A 24,913-nucleotide genomic window follows, 5' to 3' on the forward strand; every position below is an offset into this window, starting at 1 on the left:
TTCCAGGTACTATTACTGATACACAAACTACGACCACACACACAATATTGAAACCTAAGTCTAAATTTTATCCGCTATTTGCCAAGGGCTCAAATCTGGAAACCTTTGAGAAAATGGTTCTCAAAGATCTTAAGGAATTTAGTCCCAAAAAATCAAAGCCAAATTATAATTTGACTAAAAAAGATAAAGATATCATTGACAGATTACAAAGGGATAAAGAAGTTATCATAAAACCTGCGGATAAGGGTGGGGGGGTCGTAATTATGAATAAAGAAAATTATGTAACAGAAGCAAATAGAATCCTTAATGATAAACAGACCTATAAAATATTAGAATTGAATCCCATAAAGAGGATCAAGAAAAATCTTCTCAAAATATTGGAAGAGGGTAAACATGATGGCATTTTAAATGATAATGAGTATCTATTTCTGTATCCAGAGTTTCCTAGAACTCCCATCTTTTATTTTTTACCCAAGGTACATAAAAGTTTGACCAATCCCCCAGGGAGACCTATTATCTCCGGGATTGGTTCCATTACATGTAACTTATCGAGATATGTCGACATTTTCCTCCAAGAATATGTAAAGCAACTAGACACATACCTTAGGGATTCTACTCAAGTTTTACAACTGATGGAAAATATCAAATGGGAACCCAATTTCATTCTAGCAACGAGCGATGTCACATCCTTATATACAGTAATAGACCATAAAAAGGGACTAAAAGCAGTTAACGATACTATAAGCAAAGATGTAAGCATCAGTACACTTAAGAAACAATTCATCCTTAAAAGCATTGAGTTTATTCTTGAAAATAATTATTTTGAATTTAACGGGAAATATTATTTACAACTGGAAGGTACCGCAATGGGCACGAGGTTCGCGCCAAGTTATGCTAATATTTTTATGGGTAACTGGGAGAATGATTTTTTAAGCTCCCATGAGTTTGGCGCGGACCTCGTGCTCTTCAAAAGGTACATTGATGATATTCTAATCATCTGGAGAGGAACAGAGCAAAATCTTAAATTATTCTTTGAACATATGAATTTAAATGATAAAGGTCTAAAATTCACTTATGAACACAGTCAGACAAACATTTCATTTTTAGATCTAGAACTGTTTATAGATGAGGGGAACATTGCCACCAGAACATTTTTTAAAAAAGTAGACTGCAATAATTATGTACATAAAAAAAGCTGTCATCATATAGGGTGGAAGGAGAATATACCTATAGGACAGTTTCTCAGAATTAAAAAAAACTGTTCAAGACATGTCGATTTCCAAACACAAATTAACATCTTACAACAAAGGTTTCATGATAGAGGCTATTCTGAAAAAGAACTCGAAGGAGCCATAAAAAGAGCACATGATACTGACAGGAGGTCACTATTAGAATACAAAGACAAACATGAGACCAGGAATACCAACAATGAGTATAATGTGGCTCTGGTCACTGATTATAGTGAGAATCACCAAATCATAAAGAAAATTGTAAATAAACATTGGAATATTATAAAAAAGGATCCAATCATAGGAGACGTACTAGCAGTCAAACCTAAAATTATTTTTAGAAAAGCCAAAAACCTCAAACAAATTTTAGCACCCAGTGAACTCAAAGGAGATGCAATAACCTCATCTGATAAAGACCTACATGGACATAATTTGAAGGGTTTCTTTCCATGTCATTTATGTAGAGCATGCAAATATAGTACAAAGAGCAGCTCCATAAACATAACCGAAAAAATGGAAAAACTGGATATTAAAAATATAATAAGATGCTCACAGAAGGGAGTGATATATGTTATAAAATGTTCATGCAATTTAGTGTATTTTGGAGAAACAACAAGAATGTTACGTGATAGGATTAGGGAACACCTATGCAATATTGAGAAAGGTAATTTAGACACTCACCTTTATAAACATTTTAGAGACATTCATAACAACAACTTAGAACACTTTAAATTCTGGGGTATCCACATAGTAAAAGGGGATTGGAGAGGAGGAAATTTTGTAAATAAACTCCTCAAAAAAGAAGCTGAATTTATTTATAAGTATAACTCCCTTCACCCTGCTGGGTTAAATTCAGAAATGGATCTGTCCCCTTTTTTAGGAATATAAATCTTCCCAGAGACAGTTATGATAAACTCATCAAAATCCTCACATATATTATGATTGGAGGAAGCTAGACCATCATATATTTATTATTTCTATTTTTTCTCAAACATAAGAAATTCCTTGTTCCAAATATGCGTATTCCTAATATTTAGAAATAATCTAGGATATATGGATTACACACAAATCCATGTGATAACAATTATGTAGTTATATCATACAATGCCAATACGAGAAACAAGGTCTTGATTCTCCATAAATCCTCTAATTTATTTATTTATTTAATTTTAAATAATCAATTTTGTGTTGCTATATATTATTGCAATTTTGTGAATATTATTTAGTTTTTTAATATATTTATAAATACCACCAATCAATTTTATAATACCACCAAATAAAATGTTTTAAAGTTATACCAATTTTTTAATCAAAATATTTATAACATTTTTAAATATTCCAAGATGGCTAAACAAGTGCCAAATTCTTAGAATGTTGAAGAAACGGACAATCCACCTTAAAATGAAATCCACCTTTTAAAGCAATTAGAACTCGGACCAATAGAAGAGAAGCAGCAGGTTTTTAAACTTTGTTCTGGGAGCAACTTTTATCTTGAGAAAGCCCACAGCTGGGTGAAACGCGTAGAAGGAGAGTTGCTTATCCTGCTAAGAGCAAATATCTGACACTAGGTACCTAGTTCTTTTTATCCCGCGCGTGATACACGCTAAGTGCGGGACTCACTGACATTCTCCGTTACTTCATGCTGCCAGAATTTCTATTTTGTCCTGAAGCCGTTGTTACTAAAAGGTACAAAGTAAGGTGTTAACCTCAGTCAGGACAGATCCAGCCAGTGACACGGACCATTACCGTGCTCAACCACCGAGAGGAAACCGCCACCAGTGTGGTCAGAACGGCTTGCTGTGAGACGGTTAAACCTTAGTGGGAGTTTACCTGGAAGCTTGAATATCACTCAATCACCACGGGTGAACCTTCACTACATAAGCTGAGCGGCCTGCTTTTAGCCGATAAAAGAAAACGGTAAGACGCCCTGGAGCGCCCTTTTTAACATATACATAAGTACTTTTGATAATTGCATATAAAAGGTGGAACGCTGTCTTTAAACTTTAGGCACTCATCTATTTAAGAATTGCCACAAAATGACTGAAAGTGTTATGCAACATTGTTAATCATTTTTTTGGATCATTATCAACTGCTGGTCCCTGAGCATTTGCGGATCAATTTTTACCAGTGGTCTACATCGATTTGACTATACTTTTTTGTCCTTATACATACGGATGATAAATGGAATTTTAACATTTTTTCTGAATATATTGGTGGTATTTTTAAGATTTATTTTTTATAGGGAGACGTCCCTTCTATTTTTTGATGTTAGTAATTTTTACTTGCCATATATATGTTTAATTATGTTTATTAAACTCATAATTTTTTAGAGATTAAGTGTGGTATTTATTCTTGCTTTTAGCGCCCTCTCATTTTATATTTGATACTCTGTTTTCTATATAGCCATTTGGAGAGGTGGTTAGGGAGAGGCCTGGATTAATTTTTAGACCTTAGCGCTTTATAACACTTGTTTTTTCATTTCCCTATTGATCTGTTACCAGGAGCCACTATATCTGTAGGACATATATACCCATTATCTAAACCCGAATTAGATTATTTGAAATTGTATTTACAAGAAAATCTGGCAAAAGGTTTCATAAGACCTTCCACATCTTCAGCTGGTGCTGGAATATTTTTTGTAAAAAATAAAGACCTGTCTCTCAGACCCATTATCGACTACAGAGAGCTTAACAAAAGAACTAAGAAATATCGCTACCCAGTTCCACTCATCCCAGAGTTAATAGAGAGATTACGCACTGCCAAGGTCTTCACAAAGTTGGACCTCAGGGAAGCATACAATCTCATACGAATGAGAGCTGGAGATGAATGGTTAACAGCTTTCAGAACTCGTTATGGCCTGTATGAATATACAGTCATGCCTTTCGGGTTATGTAACGCTCCAGCTACATTCCAGTGTTTTATAAATGACATATTTAGAGACATTTTAGATATCTTCATTGTAGTATATCTTGATGATATCCTCATATTTTCTGACACTCAACAACAACATATCACACACATTAGAATGGTATTAGCACGGCTACGTGAACATAGGTTGTACGCCAAATTGGAAAAATGTGAATTTAACTGCTCTCAAGTCACATTTTTAGGTTATATCATCTCCAATATGGGCATTAAGATGGATGACTCTAAAATTCAGAGGTTCCTTTTCTTCGCCAATTTTTATCGTAAATTTATTCGCAACTTTGCCCACATTGCCAGACCCCTTACTGACTTAACAAAACTCACACATGCATTCAACTGAACGACAGACTGTCAAAGGGTATTTCAACAACTGAAGACAGACTTCACCACAGCACCTGTACTAAAGTTCCCTGATTCAAATCTACAGTATATCATCAAAGTCGATGCATCAGAATACGCTCTGGGGGCAGTGTTGTCACAGAAACAATCTCTCACTGACACAATGCATCCTGTCACCTATTTATCTAGGCTAATGGTATCAGCAGAACGTAATTACCCCGTTGTGGAAAAAGAACTGCTTGCAATAAAGTCTGCATTTGATCAATGGAGACACCTTCTGGAGGGAGCCACTCATCCTATCATCATAATAACAGATCATAAAAACTTACAATACTTGCAACAAAATAGGACTCTGTCCGCCAGACAACGTCGCTGTAATTTATACTTCTCCCGTTTCGACTTCATCATCACGTACCGACCAGGTAACCGAAACGACAAGGCGGACGTACTATCCAGAAGAGATACCAGACCACCAATTCCAGAAGCTCCAACCACTATCATTCCCAAATCAAAATTCTTAGGGTTACTAGTGAATTCTGATCCGCAATTTCAGATAAGCCAGCTGGAGGATTCCACAAAACCTCTCCATCTACTACACAAGAAACAAAATGGTATTTACTATCATGGAAATCAACTTTATATACCACCTGCTTATAGTTCAACTCTTCTACATTCTCACCATGATTCACCACTTACAGGACACTTGGGGGTGCAGAAAACACTGGACCTTCTCCATCAAAGCTATTGGTGGCCAGCTATGTCCTCAGCTGTTCACGAACATATCTCCCAGTACACTATTTGTGCAACCTCTAAACCGTCACAACATTTCCCAATAGGTCTATTACAGCCTTACCCAGTTCCTGACACTCCTTGGTCCCACATTGCTATGGACTTCATTGTTGATCTTCCAAAATAATCCTCCTATACCTCCATACTAGTAGTGGTTGATCTTCTGTCAAAAATGGCTCATTTCCTGCCAGCTGTTTGTGTACCCACCGCACAACAAACATGTGATATGTTCATTAAGGAAATCGTGCTGTTGAATGGTTTACCATCAGTGATACTGACAGATAGGGGATCACAATTCACTTCTCGCTTTTGGAGACTTCTCTGTCAGACATTATGTATTACTCAAAAGCTCACTACCTCTTATCACCCCCAGACAAATGGACAGGCAGAGTGCACAAACCAATGGCTGGAACAGTACCTCCGCTGTTTCTGTTCTAATCAACAGGATTCATGGGTCAACCATCTCGCATTGGCAGAATTCGCCTACAATAACGCCACTAACTCCTCGACCGGTTATAGTCCGTTTTTTATTAATCATGGAACCCATCCCAGAATCAGCTTCTTGCTGTATACACCCTCTCCAAGTCCAAAAGTTAACAATACTGTGAATGATATCTCTCAAACCTTTACGATTGCCCAGTCCAACATACAACATGCTCAAACTTCCTATAAAAAGTATTATAATTTACGACACACGCCTCAACCCCAGTACCAAGTTGGTCAACTGGTCTGGTTGTCCACCAAGAATTTACACTTACATACCCCTTCAAAGAAGTTAAGTAAGCTCTTCATTTGACCATTTCCAATCGTGGCTGTCAAAAATCCGGCTACCGTCACCCTTCAACTCCCTGATTCATATAGAATTCATCCTACGTTCCACGTCTTCTTGGTCAAACCCTGTCTCACGACTCGCTTGCCATCTAATGCTGTTACCCATGATGTCTCCCAGGATGTGGAATATGAGGTTCAATCTGTCTTGGATTCTAGACGTCTACGGGGAGATCTGGAATACTTGATACATTGGAAGGGTTTTGATCATGCCGAAGATTCTTGGGAACCTGCTTCTTCTGTTTTCGCACCCAGGTGTGTTTCGCTCCTCCATCGCCGGAATCCGGATAGGCCCAGTCCGTGAACCCTCGCTGTGGGTATCCTTGGAGGTGGGGGGGATATGTCAGATCCTCTTTTCCTCTTTCTCACTGGCCCTTTAAATTTTCCCTGAGCTATTTAACCTCGCAACCTTCCTCTCCTTGTTGCTGGATAATTGAAGCACTCACTTCTAACTGTGTGTCTTTGAGCCAATCCGGCTCCATCCCTGACGTCAGCTGTTTTTCTGTTCAACAGACATTCTCTCTCTGCCTGCTCAGCTACACGCTCTAGACAATCTGCTCGCTGCTGGAGCTTGCAGTCTTACGTCATCAGCTGCTGCCGCTCACACTTCTCAGACCTGCTTGGTTGCCGCTCTCAGCTGTTACCGCTCCCGGAGCTGAACCTCCTCTTGGAATTCAAGTAGCAGTCAGGTTGTATATAGACTTACCGTTATTCCAATTGATACTGCTGAACTGCCGAACTTATTACAAGATTATTGTTCCTTCCTCTGTGTCAATTTAAACACTACTTCCTGCATTGCTTATCTAACAGCCTTCCGGCTCTCAAACTCCATCTGGCTCATAATAAAGACAGATCGGTTAACTTGACAACAGTCAATCCCTGTTAACCCCTCTGTCACAAATCTACATTTACTAGCCTGCTCACATTGTTTACTATGTTTATATATGTTTGCTTATAGAAAAACCTCTAACACAGTGACATTAAAGAATAATAATCAGAAAAACAAGTTGATACTGATAGCTTGCTACTTTACAAAATTGGACCTTTGTGGGGCTTACAATCTCATTCGTATCTTCCCAGGACATAAGTGGAAGAATGCCTTCAACATGAGATCAGGGCATTACAAATACCTTGTAATGCCTTTTGGGCTGTGTAATGCCCCTGCTGTCTTCCAAGCATTCATCAACGATGTCTTCCGTGACCTCCTTAATCGCACTGTCATTGTCTATTTGGATGACATCCTCATATTCTCATACACCCTTGAGGAACATCATGAGCATGTAAAACAGGTACTTCTTCACCTTTAGAAATAATGATCTGGTAGCCAAATTGGAGAAATGTGAGTTTGATCAAGTTCAAATCCAGGTCCTTGGCTATGTCATCTCGAAGGAAGGTTTTGCCATGGATCCTACAAAGCTAACCGCAGTTCTGGAGTGGTCGCAACACACCTCATTAAAGGAACTACAGAGATTCTTGGGGTTCTCCAATTATTATCGCAAGTTTATAAAAAACTTCTCCCAGATCATTGCTCCACTCACTGAGCTGACTAAATGAAACAGAGACTACAAAAATTGGCCTCCTGTAACTGTGGATCCTTTCTCTCATCTGAAAAAAGTTTTTTGTTCTGCTCCTGTGCTCCACCATCCTGATCCTGACCAGCAGTTTACTTTAGAAGTTTATGCCTCCGAAATAGGAGCTGGTGCAGTCTTAACCCAAAGGAACCCTTTGACCTCAAAGTTGCACCCTGTAGCTTTTTTTTCCAAATGGTTTACTCCTGCAGAGAGGAATTATGATGTGGGTAATCGTAACCCCTTAGCCATTAAGATGGCCCTGACTGAATGGTGTCATTGGCTAGAGGGTACCGCCAACTTCTTTCAAATTCTTACTGACCACAAGAATCTGATGTACCTAGTGACTGCTCATCATCTAAATCCTCAACAGGCCAGGTGGGCCCTATTCTTTTCCTGTTTTAACTTTATAGTCTCTTACCTTCCTGGGACCAAGAATAAAAAGGCTGATGCCTTTTCCCCTCAGTTTCCTCTGTCTAGTGTCTCTTCTGAAGCTCCTATCGAACACATCATACTTCCCTCCTGTGTGGTTGCTCAGCTTATCACCTATCTTCTTCAAAAGAATGCAAAGTGCCCAGTCAAGAAAACCTTCTGAAGCCCCTGCGGCTCCTGAGATCCTTTATGTTCCCCCAAACCTTTGCTCTCCTGTGCTATCCTGGGCTCATGATAGAAAGCTGTCAGGTCAACCTTGTTTCACAAGAATCTTTAAACTCCTTTCTCAACACGTGTGGTGGCCTACCATGAAGTCGGATTTGTGCTGATAATAAGACACCCCCATTCCCTACCTCATGGCCTACTTCAACCATTTGAATTACAAAAAGATATAGGCACAGTATCATGTAATAGGATTATAGGGGCAATAGAAACCTCGGTGCTGCCCCTTTAAATAGCATGACTAACAAGGAAAGGGGAGAGAGGAGGGGAACAAAGAGGGGTTTGTTAAGCACTCTTACACCTATAATATGTATATTGCTGTATCCAAACAGCTTAAGGATATTGCTAGTCTGTAGTGGTATATATATATATATATATATATATATATATATATATATAAAATTGAATTTTTATTAAATTTATAACATAAAAACATAATTTATGTAAGAACTTACCTGATAAATTCATTTCTTTCATATTAGCAAGAGTCCATGAGCTAGTGACGTATGGGATATACATTCCTACCAGGAGGGGCAAAGTTTCCCAAACCTTAAAATGCCTATAAATACACCCCTCACCACACCCACAATTCAGTTTAACGAATAGCCAAGAAGTGGGGTGATAAGAAAAAAGTGCGAAAGCATATAAAATAAGGAATTGGAATAATTGTGCTTTATACAAAAAAATCATAACCACCACAAAAAAGGGCGGGCCTCATGGAATCTTGCTAATATGAAAGAAATGAATTTATCAGGTAAGTTCTTACATAAATTATGTTTTCTTTCATGTAATTAGCAAGAGTCCATGAGCTAGTGACGTATGGGATAATGACTACCCAAGATGTGGATCTTTCCACGCAAGAGTCACTAGAGAGGGAGGGATAAAATAAAGACAGCCAATTCCTGCTGAAAATAATCCACACCCAAAATAAAGTTTAATGAAAAACATAAACAGAAGATTCAAACTGAAACCACTGCCTGAAGTACTTTTCTACCAAAAACTGCTTCAGAAGAAGAAAACACATCAAAATGGTAGAATTTAGTAAAAGTATGCAAAGAGGACCAAGTTGCTGCTTTGCAAATCTGATCAACCGAAGCTTCATTCCTAAACGCCCAGGAAGTAGAAACTGACCTAGTAGAATGAGCTGTAATCCTTCGAGGCGGAATTTTACCCGACTCGACATAGGCATGATGAAATAAAGATTTCAACCAAGATGCCAAAGAAATGGCAGAAGCTTTCTGGCCTTTTCTAGAACCGGAAAAGATGACAAATAGACTAGAAGTCTTTCGGAAAGACTTAGTAGCTTCAACATAATAATACAAAGCTCTAACAGCATCCAAGAATGCAATGATTTCTCCTTAGAATTCATAGGATTAGGACACAATGAAGGAACCACAATTTCTCTACTAATGTTGTTAGAATTCACAACCTTAGGTAAAAAATTCAAAAGAAGTTTGCAGCACCGCCTTATCCTGATGAAAAATCAGAAAAGGAGACTCACAAGAAAGAGCAGATAATTCAGAGACTCTTCTGGTAGAAGAGATGGCCAAAAGAAACAAAACTTTCCAAGAAAGTAATTAAATGACCAAAGAATACATGGGTTCAAAAGGAGGAGCTTGAAGAGCCCCCAGAACCAAATTCAAACTCCAAGGAGGAGAAATTGACTTAAAGACAGGTTTTATACAAACCAAAGCTTGTACAAAACAATGAATATCAGGAAGATTAGCAAACTTTCTGTGAAAAAGAACAGAAAGAGCAGAGATTTGTCCATTCAAGGAACTTGCGGACAAACCGTTATCTAAACCATCCTGAAGAAACTGTAAAATTCTCGGTATTCAAAAAGAATGCCAAGAAAAATGAAGAGAAAGACACTAAGAAATATAAGTCTTCCAGACTCTATAATATATCTCTCTAGATACAGATTTACGAGCCTGTCACATAGTATTAATCACAGAGTCAGAGAAACCTCTTTGACCAAGAATCAAGCGTTCAAACTCCATACCTTAAAATTTAAGGATTTGAGATCCTGATGGAAGAAAGGACCTTGCGACAGAAAGTCTGGTCTTAACGGAAGAGTCCACAGCTGGCAAGAGGCCATCCGGACAAGATCCGCATACCAAAACCTGTGAGGCCATGCTGGAGCTACCAGCAGGACAAACGAGCATTCCTGTAGAATCTTGGAGAATACTTTTGGAAGAAGAACTAGAGGCGGAAAGATATAGACAGGATGATACTTCCAAGGAAGTGATAATGCATCCACTGCCTCCGCCCGAGGATCCCGGGATCTGGACAGATACCAGGGAAGTTTCTTGTTTAGATGAGAAGCCATCAGATCTATTTCTGGGAGTTCCCACATTTGAACAATCTGAAGAAATACCTCTGGGTGAAGAGACCATTCGCCCGGATGCAACGTTTGGCGACTGAGATAATCCGCTTCCCAATTGTCTATACCTGGGATATGAACCGCAGAGATTAGACAGGAGCTGGATTTCGCCCAAAACCAAAATTCGAGATACTTCTTTCATAGCCAGAGGACTGTGAGTCCCTCCTTGATGATTGATGTATGCCACAGTTGTGACATTGTCTATCTGAAAACAAATGAACAACTCTCTCTTCAGAAGAGGCCAAGACTGAAGAGCTCTGAAAATTGCACGGAGTTCCAAATATTGATCGGTAATCTCACCTCCTGAGATTCCCAAACCCCTTGTGCCGTCAGAGACCCCCACACAGCTCCCCAACCTGTAATACTTGCATCTGTTGAGATTATAGTCCAGGTCGGAAGAACAAAGAAGCCCCCTGAACTAAACGATGGTGATCTGTCCTCCACGTCAGAGAGTGTCGTATAATCGGTTTAAAGATATTAATTGAGATATCTTTGTGTAATCCCTGCACCATTGGTTCAGCATACAGAGCTGAAGAGGTCGCATGTGAAAACGAGCAAAGGAGATCGCATCCGATGCGGCAGTCCTAAGACCTAAAATTTCCATGCATAAGGCTACCAAAGGGAATGATTGTGACTGAAGGGTTTGACAAGCTGATATCAATGTTAAACTTCTCTTGTCTGACAAGGACAGAGTCATAGACACTGAATCTATCTGGAAACCTAAAAAGGTTACCCTTGTCTGAGGAATCAATGAACTTTTTGGTAAATTGATCCTCCAACCATGATCTTGAAGAAACAACACAAGTCGATTCGTATGAGATTCTGCGAAAATGTGAAGACTGAGCAAGTACCAAGATATCGTCCAAATAAGGAAACACCAAAACCCTGTTTTCTGATTACAGACAGAAGGGCACTGAGAACCTTTGAAAAAATTCTTGGAGCTGATGCTAGGCCAAACGGTAGAGCCACAAAACTGGTAATGCTTGTCTAAAAAGAGAATCTCAGAAACTAAAAGTGATCTGGATGAATCGGAATATGCAGATATGCATCCTGTAAATCTATTGTAGACATATAATGCCCTTGCTAAACAAAAGGCAGGATAGTCCTACAGTTACCATCTTGAATGTTGGTATCCTTACATAACGATTCAATATTGATAGATCCGGAACTGGTCTGAAGGAATTGACCTTCTTTGGTACAATGAAGAGATAGAATAAAACCCTAGCCCCTGTTCCAGAACTGGAACTGGCATAATTACTCCAGCCAACTCTAGATCTGAAACACATTTCAGAAATGCTGAGCCTTTGCTATGTTTACTGGGACACGGGAAAGAAAAAAAATCTCTTTGCAGGAGGCCTTAACTTGAAGCCAATTCTGTACCTTTCTGAAACAATGTTCTGAAACCAGAGATTGTGAACGGAATTGATCCAAATTTCTTTGAAGAAAACGTAATCTGCCCCATACCAGCTGAGCTGGAATGAGGGCCGCACCTTCATGGGTACTTAGGAGCTGGCTTTAGGTTTCTATAAGGCTTGGATATATTCCAAACTGGAAATGGTTTCCAAACTGATACTGCTCCTGAGGATGAAGGATCAGGCTTTTGTTCCTTGTTGTGAGGAAAGGAACGAAAACGATTATTAGACCTAAATTTACCTTAGATTTTTTATCCTTTGGTAAAAAAGTTCCCTTCCCTCCAGTAACAGTTGAGATAATAGAATCCAACTGAGAACCGAATAATTTATTACCCTGGAAAGAAAGGGAAAGCAAAGTTGACTTAGAAGACATATCAGCATTCCAAGTTTTAAGCCATAAAGCTTTTCTAGCTAAAATAGCTAGAGACATATACCTGACATCAACTCTAATGATATCAAAAGATGGTATCACAAATAAAATTATTAGCATGTTATAGAATAATAATAATGCTATAAAATTATGATCTGTTACTTGTTGCGCTAAAGCTTCTGACCAAAAAGTTGAAGCTGCAGCAACATCCGCTAAAAATATAGCAGGTCTAAGAAGATTACCTGAACATAAGTAAGCTTTTCTTAGAAAGGATTCAATTTTCCTATCTAAAGGATCCTTAAATGAAGTACTATCTGCCGTATAGTACGTTTAGCAGGAGTAGAGACAGCCCCATTAACCTTAGGGATTTTGTCCCAAAAAACTCTAATCTGTCAGATGGCACAGGATATAATTGCTTAAACGTTTTAGAAGGAGTAAATGAATTACCCAAATTATTCCATTCCCTGGAAATTACTTCAGAAATAGCATCAGGGAGAGAAAACACTTCTGGAATAACTACAGGAGATTTAAAAACCTTATTTAAACGTTTAGATTTAGTATCAAGAGGACCAGAATCCTCTATTTCTAATGCAATTAATACTTCTTTAAGTAAAGAACGAATAAATTCCATCTTGAACAAATACAAAGATTTATCAGCATCAACCTCTGAGACAGAAACCTCTGAACCAGAAGAACCATTATCATTATCAGTATCAGAATGATGATGTTCATTTAAAAATTCATCTGAAAAAAGAGAAGTTTTAAAATACTTTTATGTATACTAGAAGGAGAAATAACAGACATAGCCTTCTTAATGGATTTAAAAAATAAAATCTCTTATGTTATCAGGAACACTCTGAAAATTAGATGTTGATGGAACAGCAACAGGTAATGTAACAGTACTAAAGGAAATTTTATCTGCATTAATAAGTTTGTCATGACATGCAATACAAACAACAGCTGGAGAAACAGATACCAAAAGTTTATAGCAGATACACTTAGCTTGGTAGCTCCAGCACCGGGCAGCGATTTTCCTGAAGTATCTTCTGACTCAGTTGCAACGTGGAACATCTTGCAATATGTAATAGAAAAAACAACATATAAAGCAAAATTGATCAAATTCCTTAAATGACAGTTTCAGGAATGGGAAAAAAATGCCAGTGAACAAGCTTCTAGCAACCAGAAGCAATAAATAATGAGACTTAAATAATGTGGAGACAAAAATGACGCCCATATTTTTTAGCGCCAAATAAGACGCCCACATTATTTGGCGCCTAAATGCTTTTGGCGCCAAAAATGACGCCACATCCGGAACGCCGACACTTTTGACGCAAAAAAACGTCAAAAAATGACGCAACTTCCGGCGACACGTAGGACGCCGGAAACAGAAAAAAAAATTTGCGCCAAAAAAGTCCGCGCCAAGAATGACGCAATAAAATGAAGCATTTTCAGCCCCCGCGAGCCTAACAGCCCACAGGGAAAAGTCAAATTTTTTAAGGTAAGAAAAAATGATTGATTCAAATGCATTATCCCAAATATGAAATTGACTGTCTGAAATAAGGAATGTTGAACATCCTGAGTCAAGGCAAATAAATGTTTGAATACATATATTTAGAACTTTATAAAAAAGTGCCTAACCATAGCTTAGTGTCACAGAAAATAAGCTTACTTACTTACCCCAGGACACTCATCTACATGTTGTAGAAAGCCAAACCAGTACTGAAACGAAAATCAGCAGAGGTAATGGTATATATATTAGAGTATATTGTCGATATGAAAAGGGAGGTAAGAGATGAATCTCTACGACCGATAACAGAGAACCTATGAAATAGACCCCGTAGAAGGAGATCATTGCATTCAAATAGGCAATACTCTCCTCACATCCCTCTGACATTCACTGCACGCTGAGAGGAAAACCGGGCTCCAACCTGCTGCGGAGCACATATCAACGTAGAATCTAGCACAAACTTACTTCACCACCTCCATAGGAGGCAAAGTTTGTAAAACTGAATTGTGGGTGTGGTGAGGGGTTTATTTATAGGCATTTTAAGGTTTGGGAAACTTTGCCCCTCCTGGTAGGAATGTATATCCCATACGTCACTAGCTCATGGACTCTTGCTAATTACATGAAAGAAAAGGTGATCTGTATCACTTAAGTGCCCCACACTAGATATTACCCTCAAGAACACTGTTCAGGCTGCAAGCTATAAAAAAGGCTACCTCCCTGTGTTCCTGTCCGATAACTGGAAACATCGGCATCAGGTGTCAGAGGTAGCATATAATAGCTTTAGCAAGCAGCACATACGGTAAATGCGGGTAACAGATTAATTAAAAAAATTAGAACAGCACAAATGCATTTTGGCCGCTATACGGCCTTTTTCAATGTGATACTATATGTAAAAGTGACAAGCCGAACCTCCCTAATCCAGGCCTTTTAAACCCCTAGTGTGTGGAGCTAAGACCCAATCATCAAGGCGGAAATAGGCGCGCCTCTTAGATAGCCAATCATACACAATTTCTTACGTCTTGCCCTAATTGACAAAGAGATCAATTTCCCTATTGGACGGAGTAGCAGAGAAACATCCTATCACCTATTCTTACCCAAGCAATCATTGCTTCTATAAACAAGTTATTCTGTAATCTCACTATTATTGTATCACACTCATACTGGGCAAATATAGTGCGCGTAAACAATATTTGTTCCTCACGATCCTGAATGTGTATACACCGTCACACTAATGCCGTAATTTCAAGTGCCGATTACTTCTCTTCATGTATGTTGGCGTCCAAATGTAGGCTGATGCCTGTGCAAACATCGGTTATGCTACATAACATTAGACAGGCAGCTTTACATGCCAAATATTCCATATTGTAGGGACAGCCTGATGTTATGTTGCAGGCAAATCTGAACTTCTAATATGCAGTTACATACGCTACTTGTTCCGCATTGCGCATTGTGAGGACAGTGTGATGTTTATGAATATGTGTTACGTGATTATAGTACCTTGTATGTTTGGTGATTCCTTGTCATATAGGTTTAGATGTAATTCTGATTAACCAACTCTTCCATCTAACTACATTTTTGGTGGCATGTGAGAAAGATATGACAATAATTGTATATGGGACATGCACATTCAGAATATTATCCATTCAGACATAATAAAAAAAACGTCATAAGGCTCCTTTCTAGCATAGGCTACTCAAACCTTAACCAAACCTTATTGACCTTTTAGTAACACACTTATTTACTATTTATAGTCTGGTGGGTGGGCTCATCTCATTTATATCATCAAAATGCTAGCTAAATCACAGAGAATTTATTCCTCACTTTAGCATTAGTCCATTTATATGATTATATCGTTAAGATAGGCCATTCTGGGTGCACATCCCAAAGATTATGGGTATATTAGTTATGCTATTCATTAGTACACATTGGTACTGATCATTAATCCTCATTGCATTCTAAACCGTCAATCATGATCATACCAATTGTATAAATATAGCGCTGCGGAATCTGTTGGCGCTCTACAAATAACCGATAATAATAATATATATATATATCTATATATATGTATGTCCATAATTGGTCTGGGATAACTCAATTTAGGGCCATCTAAGTGATTGTTTCAAATATTTGTTATATTGTGTTCATTCATTTTTGATATGATCAACCTTAGGCATATTATTGAGTATCTTCCACTATACATATAATATTTAAATTAGCATTCTTTACAAAAACATCCAAAAATTATTATTTTCATTCATGCCAAATGGCATGACGGAGTTCAATTTAAAAATCCATCTGGCTTCTTTTTTGAGTAAAGCCTGTTCCGTTTCTCCACCCCTAATCCCAGGTTTGATACACTCTAATCCCCAACATTTGAAAGAATTTGTGTTGCAATTATGTTTTTGTAAAAAGTGTCTGGCTACACTGGTGAGTTTCTTGCCTCTCTCCAAAGTCTTAATGGCAGATCTAATATTACTTAGATGTTCCGTCATCCTTGTACCAATGGACCTTGTAGTCATACCTACATAAATAAGATCACATTTACATGACACACAGTATATTACGTTAGTGCTCTTACAATTAATGTGGCTGTTGATCATCCACTTTTTGTGGAATCTGTCAAATATGAATTTCTTCTTTGTCATGTGTGGACATATGTTACAACCTCCACATGCAATGGATCCTTTATATAGTGGGATTTTTTTAGCATTTCTGTTGAAATGACTGGTTGTTAAACAGTCACTCAGATTATTTGCCCTTCTATATATAAATAAGGGTAGTTCAGGAATGACAGTGTCTAGTACATCATCAACTTTCAGAATATGCCAATGTTTTCGAACAATGTAGGAGATTGATTTACTTTGGTTTGTGTATGTAGATATAAACCTAAGGGGGTTTGTGGATTCTTTGTGTCTAGGTTTCAGAAGATCAGACCTATCTCTGCTTAAAGCTCTATTGTAAGCTTTTGCCAGAGCTTTCTTAGTATAACCTCTTTGTAATAATCTTGTTCTCAAGTCCTTCGCTGCTTGTATAAAGGACTCTACTGTGGAACAATTCATACGAATCCTAAGGTATTCACCTATTGGCAAATTGATGTGGGTTTTCTGTATATGTCTGTTTCTAGACAATTTTCATCTTTCCTGATAGTGATATCTAAGAATTCCACTTTATGCTTGTAACTATTCATGGTGAGAAACAAACATAAAGGATTCGTATTTAATGCGGTTATGAACTCAGACAACAGCTCCATAGTCCCCTCCCTTACAAAAAAGATGTCATCTATATACCTGGACCAGTGGGTGATGTATTGTGTAAACCGATTCATCGTATCATGAAACACTACGGTCTCCTCCCACCAGCCCAGGTATAAGTTTGCATATGTAGGGGCGCAGGATGTCCCCATCGCTGTTCCGCACATTTGCAGATAAAACTTATCATCAAACACAAAATAATTGTGTCTTAAGACTAATTCTAATAGCTCTATTAAGAATTGCTTTGTTTCATTGGACATAGTTTCATCTTTCAACAAAAAATATGATACAGCTTTGCATCCCCATTTAGTGTCAATGCTGGTGTATAGTGATTCAACATCACAAGTCACTAAAACAGATGTTGGAGTTAGTGCAACCTGTTCTATTTTGTTGAGCATGTGCATTGTGTCTCTAGTGTAAGATGAAAGGGACTCTACTGCGTATCGAAGTCTAGCGTCAATGTACCTGCTAGCCTTTTCCGTTAAAGAACCTATGCCGGACACTATTGGTCTTCCCGGGGGACATATTAGGTCTTTATGTACTTTAGGAAGAAGATATAAAGTCGTTATTCTCGGATGCTTCATCTCTAGAAAGCTAAATTCTTTCATGTCAATAGTGCCTTCAGATAGGGCTGTACTTATGAGTTTATTATACTGCATGAGAAAATCCTCTGTAGGGTTGCCAAAGAGAATTTTGTAATTTTTACTGTTATTGAGTTGTCTTTTGCCTTCATTAATGTACATATTAGTAGGTCACAGGACAATATTACCACCTTTATCACTTTGCTTGATTTGGATATCTGACCATTGTGTTAATTCTTTCAGAGCTTGTTTCTCTTCAAATGTTAAGTTATCGTCACTAGATTCCCCAACATCAGGGAGACAAAGAATTTCTTTACAAACAAGATCTAGAAAAGATATCGCATTGTGAGAAATGTTACTGGGTGGTGTAAATTGTGATTTGGACTTTAACCCCTTAACGACCGAGGACGTGCAGGGTACGTCCTCAAAAAAAAGGCAGTTAACGCCTGAGGACGTACCCTGCACGTCCTCGGTGTGGAAAGCAGCTGGAAGCGATCCTGCTCGCTTCCAGCTGCTTTCCGGTTATTGCAGTGATGCCTCGATACGGAGGCATCCTGCAATAACATTTTTAAGCCATCCGGTGCAGAGAGAGCCACTCTGTGGCCCTCTCTGCACCGGAGATCGGTGGCTTACTTCGTTGGTGGGTGGGAGCCGGACCGGGAGGCGGCTGCCGGCCATCGATGGCCCTCGTGATGTGGAGGGGGGCGGGATCGTGGGCGGGGATGCGAGGGGGCACGCACTGACGCGCGCACGTGCACGGGAGGGTGGGGGCGGGCGTGTGCACGGGGAGGGAGCGGGTGGGAACCACTACACACAGAAATTTTTTTGTAGGAAAATGAAAACAAACACTTAAATTAAATAAACAAATCAGAGAAAAACTACAATCAGTTAGGTGGTGGGGGTTGGTCTGTTGGGAGGGGGAAGCTACACTACAGAAAAACCGGGCAAAATAATAAAAAAAAAACATATTTTTTTGCAAACTGGGTACTGGCAGACAGCTGCCAGTACCCAAGATGGCCCCAATTAAGGCAGAGGGGTGGCTTAGAGAGCGGTTTTGGGGGGATCAGGGAGGTTGGGAGCTAAGGGGGGATCCTTCACAGTAGCATATGTAAATATGCTAAAAAAAATGTTTTATTATTTTTAAAAACTCTTTTATTTTAGTACTGGCAGACTTTCTGCCAGTACTTAAGATGGCGGGGACAATTGTGGGGTGGGGGAGGGAAGGGAGATGTTTGGGAGGGATCAGGGGGTGGGATGTGTCAGGTGGGAGGCTGATCTCTACACTAAAGCTAAAATTAACCCTGCAAGCTCCCTACAACCTACCTAATTAACCCCTTCACTGCTAGCCATAATACACGTGTGAGGCGCAGCAGCATTTAGCGGCCTTCTAATTACCAGAAAGCAACGCCAAAGTCATATATGTCTGCTATTTCTGAACAAAGGGGATCCCAGAGAAGCATTTACAACCATTTATGCCATAATTGCACACGCTGTTTGTAAATGATTTCAGTGAGAAACCTAAAATTGTGAAAAATTTAAAGTTTTTTTTAATTTGATCGCATTTGGCGGTGAAATAGTGGCATGAAATATACCAAAATGGGCCTAGATCAATACTTGGGGTCGTCTACTACACTACACTAAAGCTAAAATTAACCCTACAAGCTCCCTAAAAGCTCCCTAATTAACCCCTTAACTGCTGGGCATAATACACGTGTGGTGCGCAGTGGCATTTAGCGGCCTTCTAATTACCAAAAAGCAACGCCAAAGCCATATATGCCTGCTATTTCTGAACAAAGGGGATCCCAGAGAAGAATTTACAACCATTTATGCCATAATTGCAGAAGCTGTTTGTAAATAATTTCAGTGAGAAACCAAAAGTTTGTGAAAAAATTTGTGAAAAAGTGAACAATTTTTTGTATTTGATCGCATTTGGCGGTGAAATGGTGGTATGAAATATACCAAAATTGGCCTAGATCAATACTTTGGGATGTCTACTAAAAAAAAATATATACATGTCAATGGCTATTCAGGGATTCCTGACAGATATCAGTGTTCCAATGTAACTAGCGCTAATTTTGAAAAAAATTGGTTTGGAAATAGCAAAGTGCTACTTGTATTTATTGCCCTATAACTTGCAAAAAAAGCAAAGAACATGTAAACATTGGGTATTTCTAAACTCAGGACAAAATTTAGAAACTATTTAGCATGGGTGTTTTTTGGTGGTTGTAGATATGTAACAGATTTTGGGGGTCAAAGTTAGAAAAAGTGTGTTTTTTTCCATTTTTCCTCATATTTTATAATTTTTTTTATAGTAAAGGATTGGCCTAGGTCTAACCTCTTCATCAGATAGATCTATTTCAGTTTCCCCTTCCCTATCAGATATATCAGAATCACTGCCCGTGTTCTTACTCTGATTCCACATATACACTTTATTATTGGCATAATCATTGACATCTCTGCCAATTTTTCTGTCCTTTTTTTCGGATATAAATTTAGCAAATGCACCAAGGTTTCTATTACCTCTATAATCCTATTACATGATACTGTGCCTAAAATGAACAAATCAAGCAGTCAGAAATAAACTTAATAAATCTTACAGACAAAATACTAACAGACACCCAAATTTCCATACTCAAAAAGGGCCTCACATTTGTACCCACACCCACAACTATACTCTTTTAAATCAACTTAGTTTGTTTTTGTGACATAAATTGATCTTCATTTAGGCAGATGGTAATAAAAATGTGTACTGGGATTGTTCGAAGTTAGATAGTATTCTCATTTTTTTTTATTCCTTCTTTTGATCAACAATCCACTAGTGCGATTAATTATTTGGAATATTTACCAATTGGATCACAAGTTTTTTTTAAATAATATTCCTGATCTAACAAAACCTGCATAGCCTCCTTTACATAGTTTGTATATTCCTGTACCACTTAACCCCCACCCATATCAGCCTGACGGATTACTATGGAATAATCTTTCATTAATCTAATAAGGGCTTTTTCTTCATTATGCCAAATATATTTCTTTCCTCTGACTTTTTTTTAGGAATTTTCTCAAGATCCTCCAATACCAAAGATTGGAAAAGATCAGTATAGGAAACATCTTCTCTAGGGGGGATGAAACGTTGAAGGCAATGCCAGACCTGTATGTATCACCCCTTCAAACAATTCATCTATTATGCCTTCTGGTTCTTTATATATCAAAATATCCCAATTTCTTTCATCCATCTGATGCAATTGGACTATCCTGTATCCCTTTATTTTTCAACTGTTTCATTGCAAAATATTAAACAATTTATACAGATCTACAAGGAGATCAAGCACATTATGGGAATTTGAAGGGCAGTATGAAGCTCCCTAGTAATCTGATTTCATCATTAGTCAAAATGTGTGGGCACAAATTAAATATCCCTTTCTCTAGATTTATTTTAACAGGAAGGATACATTGAGATTTCTCTTGTTTTCAAGTATGTCCTGGGTCCACAAAACATTTCATTGATACAATAGGGTACAATAAAATACAAAAACAATAATAATACACACTATATGCAGAAATTTAACATAGAACAGGTAGGAAATAAATAATCAACCATGCCAGGTGCATTCTGTTTTGAGATATGTAGAGAGGGATCTCTTAAAGGATATTAGGCATGGGGAAGGTTTGAAATTGTGCAGGAGGTTGTTCCATAATTGTAGTGCTCTGTAGGAAAAGGAGGATCGAGCTGCTTTCCTTGACCTTTAAAGTCGTCAATCCCCGGCCTTAACCTTATAACCATTATAAGTTAAATTAATAACATAAATAAAAGAGTTACACACAGCTTTGGTATAAAATTTGGCCGCAGCCATTTTATTAACATCACAATTTAAATATTGAGTAATAAATATTTTCAAACATTTTCAAACATTTTTTCACAGAACATACCTGATGTTCATAAATAACATTACTGACAAATAAAACATAAACCACAGCGGTGCTAGTTCCCAAACCCACAAAAACAAGATGGCCGTTATTCAACAACTGGACTCAGCTATATCCCTGTTGAGTCCGTCCAAGTACACCTAAACTTTAATAGGGAACCCCTTGCCCCTATAAAACCTGTTGTCCACTCACCCCATGGAGAGGCAACTACTTAAAATCCTCCAAATCACTTGGCCATATTGCGTACCATATTTGTCTGGGAACTAGCACCCCCGCCTTGCTGCGTCGAACACGAACAAGGAAAGAAAACAAAGATTAGGGAGGGAGGGAGCACTTTCTAGAAAGGCTTGATAATTATTCTGATGACAGATTCTCCCGCTCTTTCTTTAAATGCGTAACAGCGCGTGCTAAGCCTGCCCCCCTACAGTAACTAACCAATCACACCCAAGGCCTAATTCCTCCAACGGTCAAGTCCCCTTCCCGTTACTTCGAACTCCCAGGGGTTCCCTGACCTTTAAAGTCGTCAATCCCCGGCCTTAACCTTATAACCATTATAAGTTAAATTAATAACATAAATAAAAGAGTTACACACAGCTTTGGTATAAAATTTGGCCGCAGCCATTTTATTAACATCACAATTTAAATATTGAGTAATAAATATTTTCAAACATTTTCAAACATTTTTTCACAGAACATACCTGATGTTCATAAATAACATTACTGACAAATAAAACATAAACCACAGCGGTGCTAGTTCCCAAACCCACAAAAACAAGATGGCCGTTATTCAACAACTGGACTCAGCTATATCCCTGTTGAGTCCGTCCAAGTACACCTAAACTTTAATAGGGAACCCCTTGCCCCTATAAAACCAGTTGTCCACTCACCCCATGGAGAGGCAACTACTTAAAATCCTCCAAATCACTTGGCCATATTGCGTACCATATTTGTCTGGGAACTAGCACCCCCGCCACCGACTGGACTGACCGAACAGCCCAGTCCCGCCAAACCCAATATTTTTCCCAAAGCTTCTTTTATATCGAAAAGAAATAGCTGCAGCCCAAATTGGTTAAAATGAACACCATCTTTTAAATAAAATTCCTCAGCCCCATCTACTTCGAAATCTGGGTGGAAAACTACACCTCACCCCAACCTCTTAACAAAAGAGCTAATTATTTTGTTAATTTTCTTATGACTCTTTTCTAGCCTATCATAATCCCTCGCTGATCTCCAAACCAGCCTAGGAGTAATCTGTGACCAAATTATTTTGATTTCAGGATAAAGTTCCTTTATGTTGCCCAGATCTCTTTTGATTCTTCTAACTAGTTCCTTTTGAGGAATCATACCTAAATCATTTCCCCCCAAATGCACTATCAAAACCTGAGGACGAGGAAACATTCTGCCAAAATCTAGAAACAACGGAAACAAGAGTTCCCAGCACATCCCCCTAATCCCAAACCATTTGACCTCCCATTTATCCACAGGACACCCAAGCTGAAGGCCGCCCATTTTCTTACTGGCCTCAGCATTGGCCCAGTATATAAACGAATGCCCCATCACCCATACGATCTTTACACCTAAAATAAGAGAAAAAGGAGTATTCAGGATGATTACAACTCAAACATTCCAAAACATACACTCTATTCAGGGTTTTTTTTTTTTTTTTATATCCTTAAATCAGGTCTAACATAAGATTTATAACGACTTGAACCCCATCTACCAATCTTTTTAACTATATCCTCTCTGAGACCTAACATAGCGGCTTCAGTAGCAGCTCCAATCCGGAAAGAATGAGATCCAAACTCTAAAGGATTAAGACCCAATAAAACAATTGAACCTCTTAAAATGGCTCTAAATTGATATTGTGATAAAAAAGAACCGTCTGAATGAACCAACAAAGGGCCATCCTGCAAAGGCCGTATGGACCCATAAAGCATCATTACCTGACATGGACATATTTCACCATCACTAGGGAATAGCACTATGTTCTTGCCTTTCCCATATATGTCCGTTTTACTACTTCTCAGTAATATTTCTAATCTGTTATCATTCCATATTACATCTTCTTTTTGTAAACCACCTGAAACTTTTTTGCTAGGGCTTACCAATTCCGAAACTCTAAATGCCCCAAAAAAGGCCAATACAAAGGCCGTTCTAAATAATATCAATTCAAATCTTGATGCACAAATCTCAGCTAATACCACCCAAATTTTTTGAAGTAAAGAAAATGTAATAGGTCTTCTCTTATCTCTAACCTTTGTCTTTTTCTTCAAGCCTTTAAGAACTTGACGGACCCAAAAAACCTTTGTAACATCAGACAAACCTAATAAGCGAAATCTAAAAGCAAGGGCCGCCAATCTTCTTTCCATATTAGATGGTGACAAACCCACATTTCCCCAATGCCACATCCATTCCAATAAGCAACCCGTGACATCATCATACCCTTCTTCAATTTCAGATTTACATAACCACATTTCCCATTCCTTCCAAACTGATACATAGGACGTCCAAGTACCTGGAGCTAAAGATTTTTTAATTAATTCAGCCAATCCTCCGTCCCAAGCTTCCAAAGTTGGACGGGAAACGTCGCTCCAACTACGTCCGCCTGAGGAGCCAACTCTCGAAAGCGAGACCACTGTGAACGAGATAAAGAATCTGCTATCAAATTAAGCTTACCAGGGATATGTTTTGCCCTGACAAAAACATTCATACTTAAACATTTCAGGACTAGCACTCTTAATAAACGCAAAACTGGTAATGATGATGCAGATAAAGAATTAATAGCAGAAACAACACCCATATTATCTGTATGAAACAATATGGATTTATTCATCAAATCCACTTCCCACACAAACAGAGCCACCAGAATAGGAAATAGCTCAAGGAAAACTAGGTTCTTGGTTAAACCTAAATTGACCCACTCTTGAGGCCACACTTCAGCACACCAATGCCCTTGAAAATAAGCCCCGAAACCAACACCCCCAGCTGCATCAGTTATCAAGTCCAAATCAACATTAGAGACCCTAGCTTCCATGAATATTGCAACACCATTAAAATTTTTAAGGAATTCCAACCAAACTTTCAAATCATCCTTGTGACCTTTTTTAATCCTTACAAAATGATGAGGCTTACTAACACCAGACGTAGCCAATG

This window comes from Bombina bombina, chromosome 3 (assembly GCF_027579735.1).
Source record: "Bombina bombina isolate aBomBom1 chromosome 3, aBomBom1.pri, whole genome shotgun sequence".
NCBI lineage: Eukaryota > Metazoa > Chordata > Amphibia > Anura > Bombinatoridae > Bombina > Bombina bombina.